Here is a 16,075-nt window from a genome sequence, read left to right on the forward strand (position 1 = left end):
TATTCTTGCCAGGACGTGTCCTGTATGAAGTTTTCAATAGGAGATTGGTTATGCCAAATGGCACTTAGGAAATCAAATGAATCAAACATGGTATATGTAAATGTGTACAAATGTGTACATGTGTCTATATGAATAGAATACCTCACAGTCTATTAGGCAGAACACCTTTCTTTGTATCAGGCTCGCTTGCATCTAAGTAATGTACACATGGGAACTATTCTCAGTGTTAGCAGAACCTTGGAGGGTTGTTCTTTATCCTACATGATGGATTGTTTATAGCTGCAATGAGAACAGCCAGAGCAATTTTCAGGCCTCCACACAAGAGGAAAGAATGGTCACTTGTGTTTTAAAGCTACAAGAAATCTGCTTAGCTAAAGAAATAGTAAATCAAATACTTTGCCAGAACTATTGCTAAGTCTGTAACAACCAAAGGATGCTTAGGGAAACAGTAAATGTATAAACAGCAGACAAGTAGAGATGCAGTACAGAGGCTGAATTCCACACTGCTGTTTGAGAATATCTAAGATGATTTGTCTGGGCAGCAAGCCTAGAATATGAGAACAGTGGATTTAAATAAACATATAGTTGGAATACACTACAAAATCTAGTGCCAACTCTTAAATGTTTGCAGATTTCATTTAAGCTATGTTGTGAGAAAAACGCTAAAGGAAACATTTTATTAAATATCCTTTAATTTGAAATAAAACTTTATTGTTACCATCTAAGCAACTGTATTTTGTTTGATTCCTGTTTTATAATATAGTATGTGATGTATTTCATTTTCCAGGTAAAATTTAATCAAAGACAATTAAATTGCATTAACCTGACCGATGATAAAACTGGAGGTGCCATTGTTACAATATTGTGCCTAAAGATGCTTCTGATTTGTTTTCTTTTGAAGTTCAAGCTTTTTCATAGCTCTCAAATGTGTGTATGATATATCAGTGCAAATATAATTTAAATCTAATATCTTTTTGAAGCATTCATTATGCACTTGATGCTGTATTTTATTGACATTTTATTTCCCCACTAAGTGTATTCTGTACAATGTAGTAGGCAGCTCCTGACAAAACAGGAAGAGAAGAGAGGTGACAAGACTGTCACATAAGAAAGAAGAGCTAATATCAGTGTAGATTCAAATTGGATTTTTTATATAGCAAGGTAATAGAAATGTTTACGCTGAGTTATTAAAGACATTGTTATGATCTTGACATGTAATTGATTAAAATTTTCCTCAAAACTAGGAATAATAAAATAATTATATTAATTTTATCAGGATATGCTTCAAAATAACTAATAAAGGCATTGAACTTAAACTTATAAACTATAATGACAGGGTAAGATTGAAAGAAATTTATGATGTACATTTTCCCTTTATCAGTAATAGACCATGATTTTTTACAAACTGAACCTTGACTGTCCAAATAAATGAAAACATAGAGTTCATCTTCCCCATGAAAAGACTATGAATGTTATGTATATGAATTTCTACATGTTTTTTTGTATAAATTATTTATCATGCCAGCAAGGAGAAAATGAACTATACCTTCTATTTGGTTTGGATTATTCATGAATTAGAGGACAGTGCTTTAGAAAATTTTTATGAAATACTAAACATCTTAATGTACTATGCAATGCTTCGATGTATAACTTTCCTTGTTTTTTTCCACCTTTTGACACTACTTTCATTAACTAAGTTACCTTCATTGATTGGTTTTATTCATTAAATGACCTCATTTTTGCAAAGTAGAAGAATATTGGACCATTATTAAATTTTTTAACCTCTGTAGGTCATTTTACAGGTATTATCTTACAGCCAATTTGTTTCTGCAGAATCTACATATTTAATATGAAGGAATTTTCATTTCATAATATTTGTTCACTCATCCACATCATTAATAAAGTTATTAAGTGAGGGCGAGTACAGGACTAGTACTCCCTTACCACCTTGAAATATTGTGCTGATGCAAAGGTTGTATCTGACTTAATTTTTCAAGGATTATTGATGAATTAGTTCTCAGCAATGGAACTCTCTAGTACATATTTAAGGACAACTGATTCATTGTTCAGCAGGGAAATGTTAAGGGAATGAGACCCTAAAATAGCAGGTTTGGGATCAAAATTAGCAGAATTCAGGAACTTTACTTAAAACTTAATTTTTGAGGTGAGGGTGGGGAAGCTAGTATATGCTGAAGTCAGAAAAGAAATAGAAGAAAGGGGAAGTTGGGAAAAAGATAATTTTATCTTTGCTCATTCATTAGGGCCAGTTCTGAAGCATTTTTCGATTTTAAAGACCTACACTAATGTAGTTGTTGACATTTCTTTATATTAATAATAATAGAGTTTCCATTCAGCTACTGGTATAGGGTAGATTCTTTTGTCATGGGCTATGTCTTTATCTGCATTTTTGTTTTTCTACTCTGCGTAGTGTTGGTCTGTCTATGTAAAATAGCATAGTCTTATGTCTATCATGCTAATAGTAAAGTGAAACTGTATTAAACAAGGAATTTTTTACTGTATTAAATTGAAGACTGAAAAATTTGATATTTGCTTTTAGGGAATGCAACAGGTTTCATAAAAGACAGTCCATTTCAGTAAGAAAATACTTTCCTTAACAACAAGAATAAGCATATATAACCAAAAAAAAATGTAAAAAGACAAATTTTTAAAAAATCATCTGATTTCTCTATCACTATTCATTCTGAAAGCACCCATTAGTCTATAAAGAATGCTACTTTCAAGGACTAATTTTCCCATACACCCTAATTAAAGTATTTTCTTTTCTTACCACGTAAAGCATGAAAAGTAAAGAAAATATGACAATAATCAGATAAAGAACTCAAGCAGTATGAACTTCACATCAATTACAAGTGTGATATCTAGTGAAAGATGCCCCTGTTCAAGTGAGTAAATAGTACATAGTGAAGTTCGATTATCTTCTGAAAACCACTAAAATTGTTCACACAAAAATGTACCTTTTTTATGTTGGCAAAATTGATGCAGTTGAAGGACTGAATAAGTGACTTAATGATTCAAATATTTTATCTTTCCATTCCACATTTTTGGGATTTATAGACCAGTTTCCATGCCAGTCAGTCATTAGTTTGTCAAGAGTGCACGTTTTTATTATTGGGATTCAGAAACTTATGCTTCAGAGTATGATGTTTTGGCATGTTGAGTACTTTACATGTCTCAGAAGCAATCTCAACAATCTTTCTCCCACCTTCTTCTGTCTTCCTGTCTCTTACCCCTTTTCTTCCAACTACAATGCATGAAAACACAATTTATCTCCTCCAAAGCAGGTAGTAGAAACTAGAATCATTCTCCTGTAAAGCAAGCCATAAAGAACTACAAGTATTGCTCTGAGGTGTGTGTTAAATACATTGTACGATAGGATCTGTTGTACACAGATGCACAGAGGTAAGAAAATGAACTATCATCCTGAACAACTATGTAAGACCCGAGACAGTGGCATGGCCATTAGAGAAAAGGAAAAACAATCAAACATGTATAAATCACCTACCTCACCTATTTTTGCCTCTTTTTAAAATAATAAAACAAACAAAAAATGAAACAATAAGACTATATGATCCTCTCTGAGTTTTATAAGTCACATGTCTCCCCATCTGGTTTCATGTGCGTGGTATGTAAGTTTGCTTGCCTTTTCTCCTTTATCTGTGGTCAGTTTTTTCAGCACTTCCCTATCTTCCATATCCTTCCAGAGAAGGAACTCAAAATACATGATGGCCCTAAATGCAAATTCAAAACTTTCAAGCTGCAGAGGAACACACAGTATAAACCTCTGAGATGGAAAGCATGACCCCAAGACTTGGCCCCCGTCACTGAGCAGCCACCAATAGCTCATCGTGTTCCCCGCCCGGCTCTCTCCTCTGCAGTCCATTTCCACAGAGCAAGAAGAATCGTCTGCTACATCTGTGATGAAGAACCCCACTGCCCTTATATTGGTAGAAGTAAGAATGATGCCCTGCGTCCTGCTGACCATGAGGCTTATATATAACAGTCTGGAAAGGTAAAACCTAAAAAGAGAAACAAACAAACAACAAGCAAAACGAAACAAGTGTTTTCCAGAGCAGAGGGCAAGAGGATTGACTACTTGAAGGGCATAGGGTGTTTTATTTCTTGTTTCTTTTTTCTTAATAAACAATGGAACCATTCCACTTCTTAATCATGGTATTCTTTAAATATCTGTTCATATTTTAAGAGATTGTATAATGAAGATGATAATTTACCCCAAATGAATCTTACTTCGATAAAATTAAGTCATAAAAGAAGACTTTGTATAACCATTATACAATGATCTTACCTCCTTCCATTGACTGAAATAGCTTGAGTAGCTCACTTTTCTTGGTTATTCAGCCCAAACTATAGTACTGTTCAATGTTAGCTGCACGGTTACCCCAGCCTTAAGAGATGCCAGGCCCTGGAAGTACAGGACAGCTTTTGTGAAAATCTTTCTCTCTAGGACGACATGGACTGGAAAAACTGCAAAACATCTTGTGATTTTTACTTTGTGGCTTTGGGATCTTATTATATCATAATAATGTGATATGCTTTACAAAAACATTGTAGTTATTATGTTTGCCTATAACTAATACTATAATACAAGGCTTTTATCATTTTTATCTCAAGTTAAATATAATTTTTATTCCTACAAATGAACCAAGGAACATTTTATGATTACAGTCACATTTTTATTAGTGACCCTTTCCACAGTGCTAGTGATTGGGGGCCCCTGCACTGAGTCCTCAATCTCCTGCCAAGTGTTACTATTACGAAAACATGCAAGAGACAATATAGGAGTACAGGTAAGGATTTGAGATGACTAGGTGTTCTTTAGGAACAATGGGCCATGGGTCACCCAGAACTGTGGTATTTATTCATTACATCTGAGTCAAGGACAGTGAGTGAAGGGTAATGGGAACAGGTGGGCTAGGAAGAAGAACAAAGCATTCTTGGAACATCAAGGACAAGAGTGATATTGGGGGGGCAATGAGGAAAATATAGTTTCCCCACATGCCTATGGTCTCTAGCAGGTCTTATCTCTCCTTGTGAGCCCCACAGCAGTCATTAGCCCTATGGCTTCGAGCTGTGACCAGAAAAGCATGGGCAGTTCCCGCATTCCAATTATGCTCTAGGACAGGACAAGAATGAGGGTTGGTGTCACCTAAACTCAGTTTATAGTTCATTATTCCCAACAATTTTTCTAAGTTACATTACAGCCATTAAAGCTTCATCATTAGGTGAAATTTAGAATTACCTTATTCTTAGCTTTCTCTTAAAACCAAGTTATCAGTTTGGAATTGAAACGGAAAAAAGTAATTTTGAAATTGACCAAAGTTAAAAATTACTGGTATTCAAAGAGTAGAAAATTGGTAATATATAAGGTATACTTGGGGCTGGGGGGTTAGCTTAGTGGCACAGAACCTGCCTGGCAAGTGCAAGGTCGTGAGTTCGATTCCCAGTCCCAGAAAAAAAAAACAAAAAAAATAAAGTATACTTTCCAAAAGGAAAGCTCCAAATGTCCCACTTATGATAGAATTATGCTATTTCTATTGCTGAAATAAATCTGCAAAAATAATCCAATTCCTTATGTGAGCAAAAAACAAACAGGAGTTTGTTTTTTACAATATTGATTTGTATCTGATGAGGAATGCATATTAATTTTATTATAATTTGCCAATATTCCTCTGAAATAAAATATAAATGAACAAGCAAATAAAACTAAAAATAGACTCCAAAACAGTAATAAATTGATATTACTTGCTTTCACATTTTCAATAAAGATTAACATCGCATATGGTACTTATTTTGGCAGAAAGCGCTGGTTTATTGCCATCTTCCTTGATTCTTACTTCATTTCTTAAGGAAAATAAACCTTGGATACTCAGCTGGTCATACGGAATAAACACTATGTCCTTAACTCTTTTTTGATGCTAAGCATGAAAATGTTACTAACTTTCAGCCATAGGGAGAACTGTTATGTGAAATTATTGAGGATTTGACATGGGGGAGGTGGTATGGCCTATTTCTTTGTGTTCCTTATTTATTTATTGTTTTATTGTTTGAAATGGCATCTGTAATGGCTAGATCTAGTGCAGTCATGTGAAAACACGAGCAGATGCATCACTTCTTGTGTGGAAAATAAATGAAAAAAAAAAAGACTGGATTTCTGAGGATCATAGAGCTATATGATAATTGACCTGAGGTTTTGCACATAGTAGAAATCAACAAACAATCAGTCAAAAAGAAGTTTCACTTTCTATAGTACCTAAATAAATCCTCAAACTTAAATTCATGTTAGAAATATCAGCAAAACTTCAAAAATATTAATGCTTCAAATGATCAGTCTCTGGGCAATGGTGCATTGGCAGTAACTTTCCAATCAACTGTAAACTCAAATTAAATATCCAGAGATCATATCTTGCTCCTGTGACCTCTTACTCTTATGTTTATATAAAGCTGTTCAGCTTACCTTTCTATCACTATCATGACAGACAGTTATTAATCTAGAGATTAATTTATTTAGAGAACAGGTTTATTCTGACTCACAGGTTGGGAGATTCCAGTCCAAAGCCAAATGGGCTGATTGCTTTGGTCTTCAATGATCTGCCTGATAGAGGGCAGAGAGCACACTCCTCACCTCTAAGACAGAAAGGAGCCCAAGTCCCCAAATCCCATCAGGAATGTGTCCCCAGGACCTAAGGACCTGCCACAGGACACTGCTGGGGATATCCACAGAGACTCTCCATAGTGCAGGTCTGGAGATCAATGTCTAACGTAGGGGACACTAATTATCTAAGCTCAGCTCTGTTGGGCCTTTCATAACAAAGGAGTGGAACAGTAGTTTTTCTCACATAAATCTGATGGTGCCACTGCTATAAAGGAGTTTTGAAAATGTGTTTATTCTCAGAATGGAATTTTTGGAGTCACCACAAAAATGTCACAGATATTATTTTGATTATCTGGGATAAAATCAGGTACTACCACTGTTCTCCTTGGCTAGGGATCATGGAGCTATACGATAATTAACTTGAGGTTTTACACATTTACAGAAATCAACAATTAATCAGTCAAAATGGAGACAATGGGTGTAACTTATTTGGTATTTAGTGACACACAGGTGAACATAATGAGTAATTTGTTTAATATTATGAATTTTGGTGTCAGAAGAAGCTCAATTCCAAGCCACAACTTACTGACTCTGTGATTTGAGGTAAGGTGATAGTATGGGAGTTACACATTTCTCATTAAAAGATGAAAGATTCATATGATCTGAACAGAAGCCAGAGTATACATTTCTCATCAAAAGACCAAAGATTCCTATAATAACTTATACACGTTGACAATGTTAAAATTTTTGAATCATTACTAAAATTATTGAAAGTAATAATTTACTACCAAAATTACTATTGAACACAATTTACAAACTTGCATAGTGCTTAGGAATATTTTGCCCTAAAAAAAAGTGGTAACTGAGTTGAACTTACTCTATGAAATATAAAACTTGAGGATAAAACTTTTGGTTTTCTTGTTTTTAATATTATTTTAGTGAAAATCCATTAACTTTCCTTTCATTTAAATTCCAGCATGTGCAGACTTTGAACTCTTGTAGTCATCCTTAATCATTTAAATTAATATTGAATGGAAATGGTAATAGCATTTTTAATATAAAGCAAATGCACAAGTTTCAATCCCCTGTGACAGAAGCTCACAAATGTAGTTGTTAATTTTTTTTCACTTTGTGGGGAATTTTCATAAGAAAGTACCAGAAGCCAAAATGCCTCCTAGCATGAGTAAGAAGAGAAATCATGTTTCCTGAACAAGGACAGGCTTTATAATTTAATTGTATTTATACTGATGAGTGCACACAAAGGAAAATCCATTTGTGGGAGCTTATTTCATTGCTATTGAAACTGCATTTTCCTTGATAAGCCTGACACAAAGTGCATAGTTCATCTCCCAAGGTCGTTAAATTATTATTTCACTGTGTTCTCTAGCTTTATGTAGTTTTAGATGGGCTCGGTAGTTGAAGTACCGAAATTGCTTTCCAAAGTACAGAATATTAAATTCTAATATTTAGCCCCAAGTCTCATTTATTATAAAGACAGAATAAAGGGCATAAAGTGAATATAGATATCCAATTCTTCCAAGATTCTTCTGGAATCCTTCTGAAAGTATTAAAAGAATAGGTTGAAAATATAGGTTTATAAGATTGATTGTTTTTCCTAATGATTTAATAATACCATTGAAGCTTCTTATTCAGTGTGCTTTCTTGAAAAAAAAAAAAAACCTACATTGAAGAAATTCTTGGAGGAAATGAACCAACTATTTCTAATATGCTCATCCCAATAAAAATCATTGTCTTTTTGTCACTGTTAAAAAGCACCTGAGAAGACAATTTAAGGAGGAAGCACGTTTACTTTGGTTCATGGTTTCCGAGGTTTCCATCTATGGTTCTTGGCCTGGTGGCTCTGCGGCCTCTGATGAGTCATCCCATACAGCAGAAACACATGGCGGAGCAAAGCTGCTCATCTTATGATGGTCAGGAAACAGAGAAAGAGAAACGCATGTGACAAGATAAAGCCTGTCAGTGACCCACTTCCTCTGCCCCAGACCTGCCTCCTACCAGCCAATCCATTCAATGGTGAATTCCCCAACGAATTTACTGATGAAGTTAAAGATTTCATGATCCTTGGGGCTGGGGATTTAGCTCAGTGGCAGAAAGCGCCTGCCTGGCAAGCGCAAGGTCATGAGTTCAGTTCCCGGTACCGGAGAAAAACCAAAAAAAAAAAAAAAAAAGAAAGATTTCATGATCCAGTCATCTGTCAAAAGCTTCATCTCTGAACACCGCTACAGCGGGCAACAAACCTTCAACACACAGGGTGTCCGGGCACATTCCAGGTTCAGCTGTTAGCATCGGGCACATCCGATCAATCAAGAGAAGGACCATGTGCTTTCTCTCCCCACAAATGTTTCCAGCAAGAACTTGACAGCACGCTCACTTTAAACCTCTTCCAGAGCTGTTCCTTTGCTTTTCCACCTCTTGAATGACAGAATCCAGTTGTGGAAATTATCTCTGGCATCTTATTTGATTTTAATAGAAATTGTGCTTGATCCTCATATTTTGTGGAAAATTTTATTTCTATACTCAGGGATGAAAATATCCACTCCCAAGGCATATATAGTCAATTGTTCTTTTAAGATAATCTCTTTTAGTAGATATTCATTATGGCTTAAAACATTAACCCACACTTTATTATATTAAAACTATGAACATCCATTGTATCAAGTTCTCTGGATCAAGATTCTAGGAAAAACAGGTTACATTCTATAGTTTAGGATCTCTCGTAAAGGTACAGTCCTGAAGTCATCTACAGCCATGACCAAAAGGCACATTCTCTTCAGCATCACTCTGTGGCTGCTGAAACTAGGTTTTTGCTTGAAGTTGACTAGTGGCGATGTAACTGGTATCCCTTAGAACAAGAGAGGGCTCTGAGAACGAACCCCGGAGTTCTGCGCAGCCTAATCTCATTCTTTACCTTTACCATTCTCCACCTGACGGCAATTAGGTAACACATTTACCTAGAACACAAGAGTACGGGATTTCTGAAGGACGTGAATACCAGGATGTAGGGATAAGATGCGATGACTTTAGAGGCTGCTTTTCAAACTTCCGGAAAAGTAAAGAGTAGCCCATTATTCTGCATTTTTACTTTCTATGAGTTTAGCTGCTCATCATCACCTATGGCCTGGAAATATCAAATGGAAAATTCTATAAACAAATCATATGTTTTTAACTGGGCACCATTCTAAGTCATATAACGAAATCCCTTTGCCTAGTGTTTCCATTCTGTACACATGACACACTCACAAGTCACTTAGCTGTCTCATTTTCAGATCAACTGTCAGGGTATCCCACTGGTATGCTTAAGTGATTTTTATTTACCTAGTAATGGCCTTTCCATATGAATAATGAGGCTAGCGACTAAGACATGCAGAAGGGAAGATGTAAAGTGATTTCTTTAAGAGGCAGAGTAAAAGTTGTTCAATTACTAAAGGAAGAAAAATGTGCATTGACATTGGTTGAATCTACAGCAAGAACAAATTTATTCATGAACTTGAAAGAAGGAAAAATAAATTTTTCTTAGTTTTGCTGTCACACTTCAAGCAGTAAAAATTATTGCAAGAAAGTGCGGTAAGTGGTTGGCTAAGATGGAGAGATTTTGAGTTTGTGGGTGAAAGATGAAAACAGAAAATATGTCCAGAGTGATGGTAACATGTGGGTGATAACATACTGAGCCTGTATTAAGATGTGAACAGACAGTGCCCTGACCCAAGTGATAGGGAGCCATTCATTCCAAGGAATGGATGGGCATACAAATTCAGGAATGATTTTCAACTAAAAGTATCTATAAATCATTGGGAAGGCTGTGTCTGCCAGTGGAGAGTGTGCTGCCATATAAAGGAGATGAAGGTGTGGCATCTCAGAATCTACCAGATGGGTACATTGATTATGCTAGGCTGAAATAACTTAAAGACCTGTAATTACAGTAACTCCCATTTGCCCTGACTTTCCGTACATGTGGCAAGCTACATTTTTCTTGAGGGGGTTGTGGATAGCTTTACATTCATGGAATGAAAAGTAGTTCTGAGTCACCAGAAACTGGTAGTTGTAGCTAAAAGCAACCCAAATAAACAAAGTCTGATCATTTTTGTAATCCTGCTCCCTTTTAAAATGCAAAATACCTGAGATAATCAACATTTTCAAAATGAAACCTTTGTTTTGACTCATGCTTCCACAGGTGTTAGTCCATGCTGTGCTGTCCTTTGTTTTAGAATACATGGCAAAGCAGAATATCATAGCAATAGTGCAGAGCGGAGAAGGTTTGCTCAGCTAATGGGGCTACCGAAGAGGATAACAGGGGTAAGAAAAAGGGGCTATGTTCCAATATCCCCTCCAAGTGCAAGCCTCCAAACACCTAATTTCCTTCTACTACTTTCCTAACAGGCTGGGCACCAAGTCGTTAACATAAAAACTGTTTATGGACTTTCAAGATTCAGGTAATGCCATGTTTCTCCTGACCTACACATGCTCATGTTAGCTACACAATAAGAAATACTCTCAGTCTATCTCCAAAAGTCCCCCAGAATAATTTCAAAGTTCAAGTCCAAAGTCTTCAAGCTAAATGGAGCTGTAGTTACCTGTAAAAGTAAAAAAATAACGTTGCATACTGATGACATAGAACCATACAAGGTGAACAAATTAGCAAGGATGAGACCAAAACAATCCTGAATTGTTACAGTATTAGAGAATTCCAAATCTCTATGTTCAGAATCTCAGGCACACCATGGCATAATATCATATTCAAAGGGATCAGGCAGCTTTTCTCTTATAGCTGCGTGGCTGACGCCCACACAGTCCCTGGGGCTGACTGTACTCACTTCCCTCAGGTTCCCTCAGCAGGAGTTCCACGTTCCTTGCAAATTCAGTTTCCTGTGATCTTCACTGAAGCATCGAGTCTAACAGCTCCATACATTGCCTGTCAGGGGGTGGCTTCAAGGCTTCAACCATGACACAGACTATTTAGCTTCCAGAGCTTTCCTTTAAAATCTCAAGCCTCCTGGAGCCCAGAACTCACACATTCTGTGTACCTTTAAGCCTGCATCACGTGGATGATGCCAGTGTCTGCCAACAGAGTCTGCCGTAGAGATATTCAGCAGGCGCTGAGTGCCTGGGTAAAGAAACACAAGGAAGTGAATCCTGGGAGGATTATTCCCTGTGCATGAAGAGACACAGACTGTCGTCTCAAACAAAAGTCTGAAAGATGTTCACACTTAAAACTTTGAGGCAGCAATAAATGGGGTGTGGTAATTCCAGAGACATTGTCCATGCAGTTTCCTTATTACCCTAGTGCAGCTGCTTGGATTCTTTCTGGATTCATTAATTCCATTACCCACTGCATCCTTCGTGGCAGTTCCTTTGAAGATGTGTATTTTCTTCACAAATGGCAGAATTTTTAAATGTTTGCTCTGCTCTTTGCTCTCAACTTTCACTGTAAATCTAAAAGCCATTGGCTAAAAGTGGCCAATGGGACTCAGAAGGACCTGAGTGCCTCACTGCCTTGATGTTTCTTTTACTACGTGAATTCGTCCATCTCTTTAAACTTGGCCTCCTCTAAGGACATCAGCAAACAAGTACTGAAAGTTTCTGTCATGGTGTAATAAGGAAAGCTTCTAGTCCCATTCCCAGTAGGGTCCTCAAAGACATCTGAAACCTCATGACACAGCCTCTGCTGCCTGTCTTCCTATCAGTGTTCCGGTCTTTTCAGTCATCCCAAGAGCAGCTTGTTAAGCTCCACTAACAGAATTCTAGGCTTGCTCTAACCCTCTTCTCAAGCAATGCTTGTACAAACTGCTCACATAGACCACAACAAGGACCTTCCCGCATTGTGTTAGGTACAGTAACAATCACAGTCCCCATACGTGGTACTGACTTTCTGCCTTTGCTTTCTATCACTGAGAGGATGACATGATTATTTTGGCTGCTGCTTTCAGTGCATGGTCAGCACAGCTTTTACTTTGGGCCTTATGGTCAGGATTGTGTGACAGAGAAAGTGTGTACCTCGTGATGGCCAGCAAGCAAAAGGAACAGACGAGGGGCCAGTTCCCAATATCTCCTTCAAATGCAGACACCGATGACCAAAAGTACGTTACCAGTCTCCACCTTTTTGATATTCCAGCAACTACCAGGAGCACCGTGGTCTGGCGCCTGAGACTGCAGCGCTTGGGCCACCGGGACATCCAAGATCCCAAAGATAGCATCCTTAGTTTCCACTAGCTTCTATGTTTCCCTATGTATCTCTTAATAATATTCTTGACTTCATATGAAAACCATCTGTGATTTTAAAAAATATTACTCTCCTGGTTCAAAGTGAGATTAATTGAGTAAATATCCCTGGAGTTAGATACTGGGTGTTAGTGTTTTATGTCCACCCTCTTATCATTTTATGTGCAGTCTTGGGAATCAATATGTTAAACATACTGCTGCTCACAAGCTGAACAGAGAGTGATTAACTCTTTTGGGCCATATCCAATGCATTATCTTTTTTTAAATAAAGTTAGTGCTGGAGATGTAACTCAGTATAGTGCGCTTGCTGAAAGAAAATCTTGTAAGAAAAAGAAGTTTGTATAAAGCCACATTTACTCATTGTCTATGACTTCTTTTGCCCAAAAACACCAAAACTGAGTACAGACCCAATAGGCTCAGACACTAAAAGTATTTACTATCTTGCTCCTTAACTTAAAAAGTTTGCTTGTTTCTGAACTATATCCGCTGTTATCTCTTTCTCTCTCTCACAAACCCCTCAGTCTCTTTCTTTGTTTTTCTCAACAGTATATTGTTAAACTCTCCCTCAATGAACTCAACCCTTTTGTACTGACATATTTTTTAATTAATTAAGTTTATTGGTACATTTTTGAGATACATAATGATCACATCAGCCATAGGGAATTTGTAGCTACACATGATATATCTTGATTCTTCTTTTTTTTTTTTTTATCCCATTTCCCTCCTCTCCCTTTAACATCTCTTCCCATCCTTATAAGGAGAAACTTTGATTTCACTTATAAATTTGAGACAGTTCTGGTTAAGTGGATGCACCTTGATACCAAACTCTTAAGTGAAATAAATTGGGCACTTCTGTAAATATCATATAGTTTCACTGGTGTGAGAACCTGAAAGTGTAAATAGGGGCCAAAATTTATAAGAGATATTGTGAAATAGGAAGAAAGTGCTCCAGTGGGGAGGGGAGCTATGGAGGGGGTTGGGGGAAGAAAGGAAGGGAAAAGAAGAAAATGAGTCAAACAGGAACAAATGCACTGACACATTTCTAAGCCTTACAACATTGCTGAAGAACATTGCACAAGCAAACAAATCAATAATACTTTAAGACAGTTATTACTATTGTAATAATACTATTATTATTAGCAATTATTGACAGTAATTATTGACCTGGGAAATGTTTACAATAGAAATAAACAATGATCAACAGTGTCAATTTCCTCGCACAGCCAGCTGATGAATCTGTCCTGATATCAACAAAGGATAACCATCCACAGAGGAAGTGAAACCACCTTCGCTGCTCAGTAAAAAAGTGATTGTTGCAAACAGAGGCAAATTTATTCCGTACTTCATCATGGAGGAGAGCTAGTTGATTACACTTCCTCTGAGTGAGAATAGCAAAGTTGAGGCAGAGGAGGAGAAGAAAGAGGAGACAAAGGACAAAAAGCATCAGGAATGAGGAAGTGGTAGAGAAGATTAGAAAAAGTTCTCTCAAGCACAATTCCAAATGCAGTTTCAATGCACTGAATGGGATATTTTGTTCCTTGAACAAGCTTCTATTTTATGGCTGTTCTTACCACATTCAGATACATTTGTTAAAGAGATATTTACAACACAGGCTTTTTTTTTTGGTACCAGGAATTGATCTCAGGACCTCAGCTATGCCACCGAGCTAAATCCCAGGCCCATCAGATGCCTTTTAAAGATAAAAAGGAACACTATTCACCATTATTGAATGTAAGTGCCTATAATCCCACAGAGAAGAGAGATTCAAGTCAACTCCAAATATTGCAGTGATAACTGGGGATTTGTAGCCAGTGAGGAGGGGCACTGGGCAGAAGTAGATGAGATATCAGAGGTATGGAGGTCTATATTAAACTGATTCTTGCTAAACCAGACCATAGTGATTAGTTGTCAAATGTTAGGACATGTAAAATGGCTTAGCATAATTCTTCCTAAAAAGGAATGAGAGGTATTGTAGTCAGGGTTTACAAGGGAATAGATTTAACACAAGGCACATGATTTATAGGATTATTTTATACTTCCCCAAAAAATCAAACGCAGAAGAGCACCGGAGACCTGTCTGTGCACTAGTGATCCAGAGCATACAGCTGAGGGCCTGGATCACAGAGAAATGCCCTCCATGAATCCAGCTGAAGACATACAGACCACAACAATGTCCTCATGAGTTCAACTGGAGGCCTAGAGCCCGTGACAATGTCTCATGCAGCTCTGTATCATGGATTTGCCCTGGGAAGGCCCAAATGTCACTGTGGAAGCTAGGAAGTCTGCATCAGTGGGATGAAGGATCTGTGCCAGCAGATTGAAGGATCTGTGCCAGCAGATTGAAGGATCTGCACTAGAGATCTGCACTAGGAAGTGACACTCAAGGTAAGGACCAGAGCTCCCCTGAAGAGAACTGAAGCCATCCTGTAAGGCTTGGACCTGAGATGGCAAGGACCTGAGATACTCTGATAACAAGAAAAGCCAAGTTCATAACAGGAAAGTCAGCATGAAAATCTTCTCCCAGAGAATCAACAGCACAACATCTTCTCCTCCAGTTCTCTTTTTATGCTGTTGGCAATAATCCTTAGGTAGGCCTTCCACCCCTAGAACTATGCTGATTTAGTTCAGCTGGGTGTTACAAGTTGACCATTAGTTAATCCACTGCAAGAGGAGACTTACTAAAGTTTGGTCAAGCACAGAATTTGTCAGTTTTGGTATTCTCTAGTTTGAGTGGTCAGAGTGCTAGAGAACTTGTTAGAATGCACTCTAGAATGCTATTGATAAAGTCTTTTCAAAAATCAGAATCCTTCTAAGATATCTCATACAAATTAAGATTCATATACCTTTTGGTTCTCCTAACACAGATAAAAAGACACACTTCTTAACTACAAAAGAGGAAGCACCTGGTACCCCTCTTATTTTGATTAAATTTATAAAACATAAACATTCTAGACACAGTATTGTTGTTTTCAAAGTAGGGTCATAATCTTTTCAGAAATTTTTACTAATTCAAACATCATGTTTTACATTTTACATTAATCATTCCATACATATAACTTTATTAGATGATCCCGATATTCTGAGTTTTATTTCTTTTTAATCAGGGAAACATTGGAGAGGACATGGGTAGAAATGCAGTTCTGGGATGTGGAAATGCTTAATTTGAAATAGTCATTAAAAGTTGATGAATACACATTTAATGTTTTT

Source organism: Chinchilla lanigera, unplaced genomic scaffold (assembly GCF_000276665.1).
Source record: "Chinchilla lanigera isolate Chin_1 unplaced genomic scaffold, ChiLan1.0 scaffold00025, whole genome shotgun sequence".
In the NCBI taxonomy this organism is placed as follows: domain Eukaryota; kingdom Metazoa; phylum Chordata; class Mammalia; order Rodentia; family Chinchillidae; genus Chinchilla; species Chinchilla lanigera.